This window comes from Mustela nivalis (assembly GCF_964662115.1).
Source record: "Mustela nivalis genome assembly, chromosome: 15".
NCBI classification, from domain to species: domain Eukaryota; kingdom Metazoa; phylum Chordata; class Mammalia; order Carnivora; family Mustelidae; genus Mustela; species Mustela nivalis.
Genome location: NC_139034.1, coordinates 52373565 through 52388753, shown reverse-complemented (window position 1 = coordinate 52388753; position 15189 = coordinate 52373565). Strand labels below are relative to the sequence as shown.

The window sequence follows — 15189 nt, the reverse complement described above, 5'->3', positions numbered from 1 at the left end:
GGCTCAACTAAGCATAAAAGACACAGGATATTCTTCTATAGTACATTTGTTTTACAGTACATATGAAGTATGGAAAACTTTATATTTCACTATATTCATAATTCTAAGACCAAGTTTTGAGACAGATATTTCCACTGTGCTGTTATCTTATAATATTCATCCAGTGTCTTTGAAAGTAAAGGGCAGACCCCTTGTGCATTCAGTGTCATGTTTTGAGCAATATATCTTTGCAGATTATTCTGGAATAATACATATCTCCAACAGTAGTGTGATACCTAAGGAAAGGCAAAAGAATAATTTTCCTTTTTTATTTTTTAACTTTTCAGATATTTATTTAGTTTCCAGGACCAGATACTGAGTGCTGTAAATTTACAGGTTTTTGATTTCAATCCCAACAACAGTATTTCACCTTAAAAAGTTTTAATGATTTTTACTGGAATGTCAATGGTCTTCATGGTTTGCTAGTTATGTCTTCAAGTCACAGTTCTCCTGCTCTGTTTTATTCTTGTGCATTTTTCCAACAAGTGTATTTGTTGTCTTCTCCCTGAAGAATCTTATTCCACTCTTGAAGTACCTTTGCCTCTTCCAGAAGGGCTTTCTCCTCCTCTTGAAGAGCCCCGTTTTCTTCTCTAAGAGCCTTGTTCTCCTCACGAAGTGCCTGTTCCTCCTTCCACAGAGCCTGTTCTTCCATCTCTAGTGCTATTCCTTCTTTCATCAGGGCTTGTTCCTCCATCTTGATTGCTCTCTCCTGGTGTTGCAAGGCCTTTATCTCCTCATGGAGAGACCTTATTTCTTCTTGAAGAGCTTTTGCTTCATTCTGGAAGGCCTTCTCCTGTTCTCTGATAGCCTTGATCTGTGCTTCCAGGGCTCGATTCTGTTGCCAATAAGATTTTCTTTCTATGCTCAAAGCATTGATTTTTTCCCCTGCTGGTTTTTGGCTCTCTAAAACCACATTTTTAAACTTCCATAGAACCTCGTTTTGCTGTCTCAAGGATTGATTTATCTCCCTGATCAACTGGTTGTCCATTCGGAAGGCTTTGTTTTCTCGTTGAAGAGCTTTATTTTCTCCCCAAAGGGACTTGTTTTCTTTTCTGAGAGCCTTGTTTTCATCCCTGGACACCTTATTGTCTCTCTGAAGATTTTTTTCCACCTTATGAGACTCATGTTTGAACTTATTTTGGTCTTGGGTGCAAGAGAAAAAAGAGGAAAATAAGTGCAATATTTTGACTCTGTTTATCCATTTTGATTGACAGACAACCATTATTTCTTAGTGTTTTATCTGAGCAAAATATATACACTCCAAATATTCTGAGTTCAGCCAAAGGTGAACTATTGATATTTACAACAAAAAATAGTCCTAAATTTGTTGCAACTTTGTTCATATAGAATTGGTTGTTGTGTTGACTTGTACAGGTAATATGACAGGGATCTAAACAAGGCTCAGTCAGGCCCACTGCAGGAGAAAAACAATCAAAACATGAAGACAATTCAGTAACTTAACTGTTAGGTTAGTGTAAAAATGTTTAAACCTGAACACATGTAAGTTGCAAATTAAATAATTCTAGGATATATATTGGATACTGATCAAAGTTAATGTATTGATTTCTTTGTGATAAACTGAGTAAAGCTCTGAGTTAAAGTACTTCTACCAAGCTATTAATCTTCCTCTACACTATTATTTATAATTATATTACTGGTTCTTGATGTGGAAAAATACCACATATTTATATAAACATTTCTGGCTTTGTAAGAATTAGAAAACATTTTTTCAAAGAAGTTATTATACACCATAATTTTACATATATTTACTTAGGTATTAACTATTGTTGTTAGATATTTAAACAGACATTCATGCTTACATTTCTGTGGTCTCTGAATTCCCAGCGAGGCTGATTCTTTTAGTACTAGAAAATAACTAGGCTACATTTTATGTCATCTATAGTGATGTCATATAGTGTTGACAACTAACAAGATAATGGGAGCTATATATATAATGTTTGGGTGTTTTTTTTTGCTGTGTATTTTAGGAAAAAAGGAAATTAAAATGTAAAATTATATTTAATGCTTTTCTGTATTATTAAATGAATATGTATATAGCCCTTGCTTTTATTTAAATAATTATAATTAACTTTAAACATTGAGTTTTGTATTAGCAAAGTAATTTTATTTTATCCTGTAATTGACAAATACTAGGAACTACTATACAATCAAAGGTGAAAGTATTTTAAATAATTTTAAGATCACTGGTGAATAATAAGTAGTAAATAAATTTGTATGTTATACCGAGTAGTGTTATTTAACACTAGCAACATTTTAATTCTAGTAATCTTATCTAAGATAAATTTTATATTCAGCATATATTCACTGCTAGAATATAAAGCAAAAGAGTATAATTTTTTAAAATATTTATATATTTATATTTATGTACATGTCATGTTTTAACTATTTATACTTACAAACGTATACTTGGTTTAAGGTATAAACTTGAACACTGAATGTATAATAACATGTATAAGAATGTATAAGACAAAACCAAAACCACTCACATCTGATTAGGATTTGCGAATTTATTCCCTGTACCAGATTCCTTAGTAGCTGCTTACATTATATCTGCTTAACAAGGTTGAAGAAAAGTACTTTTTCTTATACATTTTTAACTCTGTATTTAACTTTAAAATAGGAAAACATAATAGCATGGAATGAGAGTTAATGTAAAATTAAGAAAATCCACGTGAAGGTTTTCAGTTTATTTGTTTTTCACTTGATGAGAGTGAAATTTCCCTTTGATCATCTCTATCTATAATTGAATAGAGAAAGTATTTTTTGTGATTGTGTGCCAGCTTATTCTTTATATTAGTGTTTCTGCTGTTTTGCTATTGCTGCCATGGTAGCTAAAGATTCAGAAAGGGTTCCAAAAGACAAAGAGCTCTGGACAGTCTGTTTGGAATGAATAGCTTTTGAGGTTTAAGAGCAAACTAGGAAAGAAGAAAAAAAAAAAAAATCTCTGTAGCCCTGATCTATTGAATAAACTGAATTCATAATTTAAAACCTGTCCTCAAATTAACTACAAATGCAGATGGTTTCATTAGTGAATTCTTCCAAATGTTTAAGAAAGAAATACTATTAATATATCCACAAATCTTTTCAGATGATAGGAAAAAATGAACAACTTTTTGTTTGAGAACACATCCCCTTACTTAAAAATCTTACAGGGATCTTAAAAGAAAGAAAAAAAAACAACTATAGCATAAAGTATCTTATAAACACGGTTGCAAAAATCCTAAACAAAAGATAAGCTCACCAAGTCCAATGATACATAAAATAAATTTTATATTATCACCAAACTGGGTTTAATTCATGAATGTAAGATTCAGTTAACACTGAGTAATCAATTCATGTAATTCACTACATTTACAGAACAAAGGAGAAGAGAAAAGTAATGTCAGAAAATTCAGAGAAAAGCATTTGATAAAGCAAAACTCGACACAGTTTTATGATTAAAAACCAAAACCAAGCCAACAATTATCACCAGCAACAATGTTCTCTTAGTGTAATAGGAGTAGAAAAGAACTTAATTTAATTATGAATTTTATTTTTTTATTTTTTTTATTTTTTTTTTAATTTTATTTATTTCTTTGAAAGACGGAGATCACAAGTAGGCAGAGAGGCAGGCAGAGAGAGAGAGAGAGGGAAGCAGGCTTCCTGCGGAGCAGGGAGCCCGATGCGGGGCTCGATCCCAGGACCCTGAGATCATGACCTGAGCCAAAGGCAGCAGCCCAAACCACTGAGCCACCCAGGCGCCCCTCAATTATGAATTTTAAATGAAACAAAACAAAACAAATAAAAACCTGCAGAGGCATACCAGATGATGAAATACTAATAGGTCACAAATATGTAAGGGTGTCCACTGTTGGCACCTTCATTTTTCTTGTTCTGAAGTTTCTTATTGCTGCAAGAAAAAGTGTGTAGGATTGGAGGAAAAAAAGGCTTACAGACAAATTTAAATTAAATTAAAATATGACTTAGTAAGCTTATTAGATATAATGTCAATCTAAAAATCAGCTTCATTTAAACATATTTAGTCAAGAAACAATTGGGAAATAAATTTTGTAATTTTATATCATTTACAGCAGCAGGTAAAGCAAAACTCCTAGGAATAAATCTGTGTAAGACCTCTAAATAGAAAAGTACAAAAATTATTGAGAGAAATTATAGAGGTACAAATAAAAGGAAGAACAAACCACATTTTTATTGGAATATTCAATATTGGAAAGATGTAAAATTTCTCAAATTTATATGTTCAGTGGCTTCCCTGGATAAAGAATCCTGGGAGTTTGTGCAGGTACACATATGTAAACTAAAAAATTGATTCTAATTTTTTAATTGAAATATAAAGAACCAGAAAGAGCCATGGCAATCTTAGAAAACAGGATCCATGTTTAAAAAAAAATTATGTAGTAAATTAGGCATAAAAATAGACACACAGATCAGTGGAATAGACCAGAAAACCCAGAAGTAAGCCACAGTAATATGGTCAGTTAATCTTTCACAAAGAAGGAATGAATATGCAATAGGAAAAATTTCTTCAATAAATGGTGTTGGGAAAACTAGACATGTAAAAGAATGGAATGCCCACTTTCTTTCAGCATACATGAAAAGAAACTCAAAATGGATTAAAGAGCTAAAATGTGAGATCTGAAACCATAAAAATCCTTGAAGAGATCACAGGCAGTAATCTCTGACATCAGCAATAGCAACATTTTTCTAGATATGTCTCCTGAGGGAAGGGAAATAAAAGCAGAAATAAACTGTTGTGACTACATTAATATAAAGACTTTCTACACTGTGAAGGAAACAATTATCAAAACTAAAAGGCGATCTGTTGAATGGGAAAAGATATTTGCAAATAACATATCCAGTAAAGAACTGGTACAACTCAATACCCCAAAAACAAATTTTCCAATTAAAAAATAGACAGAAGACATGAACAGACATTTCTCCAAAGAAGGCATACAGATGTCCAAGATACATGAAAAGATGCTCAGGATCCCTCATCGTTGGGGAAATGCAAATCAAAACCCTAATGAGATATCATGTCATGCCTGTTAGAATCACTAAAATCAAAAACATAAGAAACAACCAGTGATGGTGAACATGTGGAAAAAAAGAAACTCTAGCACTGTTGGTGGGAATGCAAACTGATGTAGCCATTGTGGAAACGAGTATGGAGATACCTCAAAAAATTAAAAATAGAACTACCCTTTGATCCAGGTACTGCAATACTTGTATTTGTCCCCAGTAAGACAGCAGCTCAGAAGGATACATGCACCCCTATGTTCATTGCAACATTATTTACAATAGCCAGACTATGGAAGGGGCCTGAGTTCATTGATAGATGAATGGATAAAGAACATGTGATACTGACACACACACACACACACACATATATATGTATATATATACATAGAGTAGTATATATACATAGAGTATATGTAGTATATGTATATGAGTATATGTAGTATATATACCTAGAGTAGTATGTATGTATATATATATATATAATGGAATATTATTCGGCCATAAAAAAGAATTAAATCTTGCCATTTGTGATGACATGGATAGAGCTAGGGATTATAAGGCAAAGCAAAATTAGAGAAAGACAAATTCTGTATGATTTACTCATATGTGGAATTTGAGAAAACAAGTGAGCAAAGGAAAAGAAAAGAGAGAGAAATAGACAAACAAAGGAACAGACTTTTAACTATAGAGAGCAAAGTGATGGTTACCAGAGGGATGTGGGGCAGGAGGATGAGGGAAATAGGGCATAGAGATGAAGGAGAATATTTATGATGGAAAAAAGTGACATTAAAAAAAGTCATATAGTAAAATAAATTGTATATGTTAATTCAACAAAAGATAAGTAAATCAATAGAATAGGAGCTTGGAAACATACCCTCATATTCATGAACATTTTCTCCATGAAACAAAATCGATGAATCTCACAAACAATAAAGCCAAGTAAAATAAATAGTATATAAACTGTGACTTCATTTAAATAAAAACCCAGGAGGCTCCTGGGTGGCTCAGTGGGTGAATGCTTCTGCCTTTGGCTCAGGTCGATTGAGCCCTGCATAGGGCTTTCTGCTCAGTGGGGAGCCTGCTTCCTCCTCTTTCTCTGCCAGCCTCTGCGTACTTGTGATCGATGTCTGTCAAATAAATAAATTTTAAAAATAAATAAATAAATAAATAAATAAATGCCCAAGTCACATAATAATATATTATATGAAAAGGCAAAGTAGAAGTTACTTCTGAGAGTAGGAATGTGATACTGTTGAGGTGATGGTAGTGTTTAATTTTTAGTTATAAGTGGGGATTCCATGAGTTTATTCACTTTTTGATAATTCATAGAACAGCCCACATGATTTATAAACTTTTCTGTAGGTGTGATTTACTAAAATAAAAATAATGATGTATAGGCAACAGGAGAAAGAATTTAGGTGCAGATTGATCTATCTTGGAATTTGATTATTTTTATAGAAGTCTACCACTTAATAGCAATGTTATCTAGGACTACTTATTGATTCTTTTCTCTCTCCATTTCATCAACTGTCTAGTGAGGAATATCTAATCATTTTCTTATGCAGATTCAATGAATTAAAATACATGTAAAGAACTAGAATTTTGCCTGGCCCATAATAAGTGTGAATCACCATCGTCATCATCATCATCATCATCATCATTATTCTTTTGTTTTTAATTTGCTTATAGCGAAAATAACTTTCTAGAATGTCTTTACATCTGTATCAAATGACATTCATTGTTTTTCTAGTAGCTTCATTCACAAAATTTACTGCTTCAAAATTTCCCAAAATTTTTGGTCGAATTTATGTGTCCATTCTTGGAAAATTAGTTATTTCAGGTCTCTTCACATAAATCATAATTTTCAAGGTGGTCTTGCCTTTGGTGTGATTTAAATAAATGGGAGAAAGAGGCAAAGAAAATGACTCTTTAGCTGTTTTAGTAATAGAAGATACAGACTCAGTTAAAGGAAAATAAATGCCATGTTTAATAGCAATGTCATTTTGGAAAGTTTCCAAACTTTCAAACTTTTTCTAAACATGTTTATTGATTTGTAGTTGAATTATCTGGTTTCAGACTTTTAATTTATTTTAACCTGTTGACTAGTGCCATGTTTTAGATAGTAGTATAACAATGTTCATGTAATTGTAGACTGTGGGGTATATCAGAATATAGTAAAGATTCAAAATCATGTCCTCAGGAAGCTTCCCTAAACTGGTCAGAAATCATCCAGCATCATTCTATAATTCATATGATTTATTCTCTGTGTTTTTTCAGTTGAAGGCTTAGCACATTTGATTGCATAAAGATATTTAAAAGTACAGCAATCTAGCCCTGGTTCTGTCATTTTCCAGTTCTATGAGCTTATAAATCGTCTCTGACAGTGAGTTGTCTTCTGCTCTAAAAATCAGCCTGGTCCACTCCAAAACTGCTAGAACTTATACAGGAATTCAGTAAAGTGTCAGGATATAAAATCAATGCACAGAAATCAGTTGCATTTCTCTACACCAACAGCCTGGATGATTCTTACCTAAAGTAGACTTAGGTCATCTGAAGATGGAAAGCCTCAGAAATGTTCAAGACCATAAGCCCTGAAATACTTGAGATAAAGATGAAGTCCTATAATCTCTTTAATTGTTCTTAAATCTTAAATTTTGTGCTCCGCAAGTGATTTGAGCTCCCAAGATTGGGAAACTAGAGGAAAGAAAACAAAGAACAAGCAGGAATGAAGCATGATAAACATGGCTTCATTGAGGTTTTGTGGAACCATTCCCAATTTAGCATTGTTATGGTCCGAATTGTGTTCCCTCCAAATTCATGTTGAAGTCCTATATTCAGGATGTGAATATATTTGGAGATAAGGCTGTAAAGAGGCAATTAAGTTAAAATGAGGCCATTATGTGCGTCCTAATCCAACATGACTGTGTCTTTAAAAGAAAAGGAAATTTGTATATAAGAAAGGCAGAGAAGCAAGAGAAAAGACTGCCATGTCCAAGGCTCAGAAGAAATAATCACCTTAATCTGAACTTCTAGCTTCCAGGTTTGTGAGAAAATAGGTTTTTTGTTTAAGCCACTCAGTCAGTGGTACTTTGTTATGGCAGTTCTAGCAAACTAATAAAGGTTTCCTTCTTTTCTGACTAAGTTTTGAAACAGGAAAAAAAAATTGAAGACATCAACTGCCAACTGACTGATTTTGGCTCTCCTACATTACCATTTTGCACAGCTTTCTTAATTTCTGTTCCCTCTTTGAGTCCCTGGTTTCTGACACCCCATTCTCTATTCATTTTGGTCTCTAGCTAGGACCCCAGTATTTACTCTGCCTTGTGAGTGAGCATTTTGAATCATGCACCACAATGGTTCTTTATTCTGTTGCTTCTTATGGAACTATTTACAGTTAAGAAATCTGTCTCCTAGGGAAGTTTCTTTCTTGTGTGAAGTTAACCAATTTAGAACCATCTTGAGTTTCTGTGATTCTTTGCACTGGCTAGACGACTCAGGGTATGCTCTGTTCATAGTTTCCTTCTTGACCAGGAATATTAAAAAATTATTTGGGGCTGCTAATCTAGCTTGACCCATATAGACTTTGCATTTACATTTTAAAGCCAGAACCTCCCTAGTGCTGTAAATACACACAAACTTTAGCTGGCACATGATGTAAAAGAAGCAAATATTCTGTAAATCAGATTTTAAAATATCTCTAAAAATGTAAGGTTCTCTTGCTTCATCTTTGCCTACTTAGGAAATGCTGAACTTGTGAAGTAAGCAATGAACATTTGCATACTGAAGCTACAGGAACCAACTACAAATATTGGTTGTTAGCTTACAAGATCACAAGCAATCTAGCCTTTTTTAGAGGGCAGTTATGAAGTTTCCATGTCTTTTGCTTGCTAAACTGCAGCAACAAGCCTTTACTTATCAGAACCTAACCATGGGGTTCTGCTTGCTGTTAAGCCCCCGGAGGTCTGTCTTGAGCACAGCCGTGCCCCAGGTGGTCCTTTGTAAACTTCCTCTGAGGCCCAAGCTACTTTGCCAAGCTTGTAGATGTCCAGCACTTATTCTGAAGTCTAGGCATCTTTTATTGAAGTGATGCCTTTATCCAGGTCCCTGTAATCACCACAGAACTTGCTTGAAGATCCCTCACAGACCTCAGAAATTGAAAAAAACAAAAAAACCAAAAAACCACCAAAACCAAACAAACAAAAAAAACTCAAGTGTAAAAAGACCAGCTGGATAAACTTTAGTAATTCTTTTCCAGGTTTAAAATACCTTGCCTACAAAGTAAAACCCAAGGCCTAATGCCATATATATCCTGTACACATGGGTAACCTTAATCACTTTCTTAAATTTCTTTTTTTTGTTTTATGGTTCAGAATGTCTAAAGAATATATCAAAGTTTAAGGTCTCTGAAATTAACTGCTCAAAACTATAGATATCCCAGGGAGGGATGAAACCTTGTAAAGCTTAAACTTTTTGGGAAATTCTAGGTACCTCCTGTGGGTAAGAAAAGTTATACAAATTTGAGTTAATCAGATGACCTACCCAAGGCAGAATGAGTAAAATGGTGTCGAGGGGTCAGAAAGTACACTGAGAACTTTCCAGTAGATATGAAAAGAAATGTCCCTTCCCACCCCCAAGAAGTAACAAATGAACAGAGAACCACTACTGGGGAAAGCCGCTAATGAAAGGGCATGCAGGAACAGGTATGAGAACCTCCAGTTCTGTAAGAATAGGGGATTAAGGATAAATAATGCCACCCTAAGAAGTTTAGGGCAGTAGTCAGAAAGTCAGGAAACTTGGAAATAGGATTTAAAATTGCCAGACCAGGCAACGACCTTTCATTTTGTTGTATCTGTTTTTAAAGGTCAACATTGACTTTGATTGTGGAGATGAGTTCGGATATGTTCCAATTTAAATATCACTTTCAACCCTTAAATTCCATTATTGCCTTAAAAAAATGATAATCAAAGCCAGTAACAACCAAAAACAACTGTTTAATTTTAACTTGCATTCAAAGAACATTTCCAAAAGTTACGAAAACAAAATAAAATCACCACAATGGTTTGTTTAAGTGACTATCTAATTACTTTATAGAAAATTACCTTTCTTCCTTAAAACACCGTGAGTCTGCCAAATCTACTGTTGTAGTGAGGAGCCGAATGCTATTTGGCTTCTGGGCTCCATCTGCATTTGTCTGCATCTGCTTTCATCCTCCTCAGACTCTTCTCAAAAGGAGCACAGAGAGTCTACAATTCATGTGAGGGCACCCAGCCAGATTAGAAGCTGCCAAATATCAACATCAGGTTTTGTGAGAAAAATTAAGTTACTTAAGCCTTCTCTCTAGCACAGCAATAATGTTGGATGAAAGGTTATGCAGTTTGAATCTCTATTTCTACCCTGCTGGGAAAAGATAATTTGGAAGTGAAAATGTGAGGTTATGATGTGATTTGGACATTTTATGGTGACCTACCCTTTTCAACTGCTATTCTTACAGTGTCTGGTTATCATGTTAGTGATTTTTTTCTTTTCTTTTTTTTTTTTTTAACTGTTTTCCTGCAATTGCCACACTACAACACGGAAGGTAGAATGAGAATAGCTTCACATTTTAGATTTTTAAAAGGTTTGTGGTTCTCTGCAAATCTTTAATAATTCTTTATTCTGAGCAGCAAATGTGCTGATATGTATGCATTTTCATTCTGGTTACTTTCTTCCCAATAAATGATTTTGGGCTGATTTATGATAACAAAATTTAAAATTTGAGAATGAAAGCAGTAAGAAACCTCAAGGGCCAGATATTGAATGGGACATTTGATTAATATTTTTAATATTAATTTTGCTCATCAGTAAATGGTAATAATGATAGCATATCCTCAGGTTTACTTTGAGGCTTAAACAAATCAATATATGTAAGAAGTTAATAATAGCTAGTGATAAAAAAGTAGTGGCAATTATAATATTAATTACATTAATGCATATTTTGACTGCCTAATGAAAATTAAATACTATTAGTAACACGAGTAGAAGTATTTTAAATATTTGCAATAAAGCTAGGATCAAAATGAAAATTCTAAATTTAAATTTCTATTTATCTATATGTAAAATCTAAAAACAAAATATTTCTATTACTTTCTCAAAGTCACTTGGTTATGTAAAGGCAAAAATGGATTGGGCTACAAATATGTGACTGCTCTGTTATACATTTTCACAGATCAATAGCAGAATCTTAGAAGTCTTGGGTGAACTTTTTCAGACTGCACTGGGTGAAGCATGATTTTTGCCTTCTTGAATGCTAGATGTAATTAGTTGATACCTCCAAAAATACTTCAACATTGTATATTTGAGTTTACACGTAATTTTTATAAGATGTCTCAGAAAAGAGGACTGATATAGTTTAAGATATAATAAAAGTAGAATAGATATACAAACATGCTGTAAACCAAGTGGCCTACTTGCTGAATAAAAAAATGAAGAAAGGCCTTATTTTATGTATGAGTGTAAGCAATAAATTATTACCACAGGCAGTAAGGGAGTTGATTTGGTAACTTTATCACTCAGGATCTTCCTTAGGTCCTTAACTATGTTTATGTATGTGAATGTATGTGCATTTTCCTTTTTCTTTACATACACTGAAGAACAGTTTTCATGTCTTATTTACTTTCTAAAGAAACTGAATTTTTTGAGAGCTTGACTACAAGATACTTTAATTTATTCAGCTTTCTCTAAAAAATATGTAGTTAAGAAGAGATTTCTAGCAAGTCAAATTGTCAATATTAATGTATCATTATTAAATGAGCCTTAGATCATAGATCTTATGGCCCACGAGATTAGAAGATTCTGAAATTATAGAATGGGTGTCTCAAACTCTCAATAAAAAGAGAAAAGAGAAAAAAAGATTTTGAGATAAACTATTGCAAATATTTATCCATAGTCTTTCTTTTTTTTTTCTCTCCATATTCTTTCTAAAACATTTCTATCCCACAAATTCTTATGTTGCAAAAGGGAGAACAACAGGTTCATTTTGCAGTCTTGTTCCATGTCTCCACTGATAGATCATAATGGGCAACTGCTCCAGTTTGTCCTACGCTGTGCTTTTAAAAATTCAAGTTTTCATATTTAATTTTAAAGAAATTGTAGCCTAAAAGTGAGATCTACAATGACTGTTATTCTAAAGTAATTGGTTAGGGTAATTTAAATAATAAAGGTAATTAATTATGTAAATGTCCAGCTATTCTCCCTATTCAGCCTTGATGATCTTTAGCAGAGAATAGGAAAACTTGTGCATCTTTTTCTTTTTCCTTCATACCTATGAGAATATCGACTAGCTCAATGAAACTGATACATTTCTAAAAAGAGATATGCTATAACATATTGTATAGAACAGATAATATGACTCTAACATGTTTATATATAAACACCATAGATATTAAAGGTTGAAAGAATAGAGGTATAATTATAACAATAGAGGAATGGTTTATAACTCAGAGTAATAATAAGTAAGTGCCTTTTTATAGCATCTAGCATAGCTTGAAGGAAATTTAGAGATAATTGAATCCACACTTCAGATAGAGATGCTGATGTGGAGAAAAGGCTAAGCTTCATGCCTAAGGCCATATAACTGGTTAGCAACAGACCCTTTACCAGATTTAAGGTATTTGACATGGAGAATAGATTACCTTTTGGTATGTCGTAGCTAACTTGAATTTGAGTGATAGAATTGTTTTATTTCTTCTTAAATAGTGAAAATTCTGCTAAGAACTTCTATGATTTAAGGACATGTTTTTTCTGACTCCTGGTTTAAAATGAGCTTGAAAGAGAAAATCCTTCTATAATTTGCTTAAGCAACTCATGAATTCATTTCTCTAAGTGAGGTAGGGTCACAAAGTACTTGCTTGCACTTGTAAGACTCCTGTAAAAATCCTTAGCCATGATTTGCACATTCTCATATTTATCTTTGGAAAGTAGAGAAGAAACAAAAGTGGTAGTTTTGAGCAGACCTACGTTTGAGAATGACAGCTACAGGAGATGACAGTAAAGGAGAATGGAGGCAATTTGTTTTGACTTTATTATGTGAGAAAGCCTAATTTTTTTCAGGAACTCAAATTCATATAAGAAATATATATTGTAAGGGTGCCTGGGTGGTTCGGTGGGTTAAGCCTCTGCCTTCAGCTCAGGTCATGATCTCAGGGTCCTGAAATCAAGTCCTACATCGGGCTCTCTGCTTGGTGGGGAGCCTGCTTCCCCCCCTCTCTCTGCCTGCCTCTATGCCTATTTTTGATCTCTCTCTCTCTCTGTCAAATGAATAAATAAAATCTTAAAAATATATATATATGTTATGCTTGAATCAGAGGCACCTGGGTCGCTCAGTTGTTAAGCATCTGCCTTCGGCTCAGGTCATGATCCCAGGGTTCTATGGTTGAGCACTGCATCGGTCTCCGTGCTTGGTGGGAGACCTGCCTCTGCTTGTGTTCTCTCTCTCACTGTCTGTCTCTGTCAAATAAATATATTAAATCTTTAAAAAAAAAAGAAATATATATTTACTTAAATCAAAAGCACATAGAATATTCTTGGGGTGGCTCAGTTGCTTAAGTGTCTGACTTGTGATTTCAGCTCAGGTCATGTTCTTGGAGTCCTGATTTCAAGCCCTGCATGGGCTCCATGCTTAGTGTGAAGTCTGCATGAGATTCTTTCTCACTCTCCCCCTACCCCTCCTACTGCTCACACTCTCTCTGAAAAAAAAAAAAATTATATAGAACTTTTTGAAATGAATCAGATATGATCCCTGTCTTTAAGTTATGAACAATTATTTGAGAGTATCAGAAAAAAACATGATGCGGAACATTAACTGAGAGCACTCTGTAAAAGCACTGATAGAGTACTTGGCACGTAATTAGTGCTGAGCAGATCCTCTCAGATACTAAATTGAAATGAGATAAATACTGTAATAATGCTTTAGGCTAACACAAGGAAAGAGGCATTTATGGTAGGCCTGGAATAAATAGGTAGGATTTTAACTTGACATATATAGGTACTATAGGTACTATAACTTGAATAAATGAACATGTAATGGAAGAAATGTGAGAAAAATTAGGTGACAAAAAAAGTAGGCATTTCAGTAAGCAAGATTAAATATAATTCTAAAAGATCTCTTCCTTTACACTGATCATAGACATTCATGTAAAGAATACAGGTATGTCATCTCTTCCCTGAAGTGAACATTAAATTGGCCTAAATTCTTTAGTTTGTTTTCATTTCCTCTATAAAATTATTTTTATTTCAGAATTGTGCTTTTTTGATAGTGTAGACCTAACTATATAATAATGGTCTTTTATACATACATGGTCATTGCTTTCCTTTCTCATATTTCTTGTTCTTAAGTATGTTACCAACATTTGCATTGTTTATATTATTAGTTGTAGAGCACGACCTGTAAATTCCTATGTTTGCTTTGTGACAGCCTCCTGAATGATAGTAGACTAATTGTAAGCAAAGAAAATGAGGTCTTTCTTACCAAAAGACAGATTGCCTTAAGTAGAAACAGTGATGAAAATTGAAAAAACTAACAGCCTCAACCCAACAGCTGCTGCTGTTTCTGCCAAATATTGCTCTGTCTCTAAGTCCCATTTCTGAAAAAGTGTGTAAATTAATCAGCAGAATACAATTTTATTTACAAAATTCATATTGATAATCCCTCTCAGTGTAATTTAAATTCTTAGAAACATCTAATTAATGCAGTTTATCAATGTCTTGAATTCAAAATTATATGTGACCCTGCCTTTTTTAAATTCACTCTGACAGAGAAACATTTTTTTCATTCTTTAATTAGATTGGTTGCAGTATTTTGTAGTGACCATATTGTTGGCAGTGTTGTTGAGTAGACACGAGCTTTTTGACATTGAAGTGTCTCTTTCTGGATGCCTGGGTGGTTCAGTCAGTTAAGTGTCTGCCTTTGGCTCAGGTCATAATCCCAGGGTCCTGGGTCCTGGGATTATGTCCTGCATTGGACTCCCTGCTTAGTGAGAGCCTGTTTCTCCTTCTACCTGCCACTCCCCCCTGCTTTGCTCACTCACTCACTTTCTCTGACAAATAAATGAAGTGTCTCTTTCATGAAAAAAG

The 15189-nt window shown here is 33.7% G+C and overlaps 1 pseudogene across 1 annotated transcript; it reads right to left on the bottom strand.

Annotated features, from left to right (window-relative positions):
* Nucleotides 1–465: 465 nt before the first annotated feature.
* On the bottom strand, nucleotides 466–1892 carry LOC309848910 (annotated as a pseudogene). Its single transcript, XR_014316584.1, has 2 exons — nucleotides 1860–1892; nucleotides 466–1453 (listed from the first exon to the last, which is right to left on the bottom strand). The product of XR_014316584.1 is annotated as an uncharacterized misc_RNA (transcript).
* Nucleotides 1893–15189: the final 13297 nt, after the last annotated feature.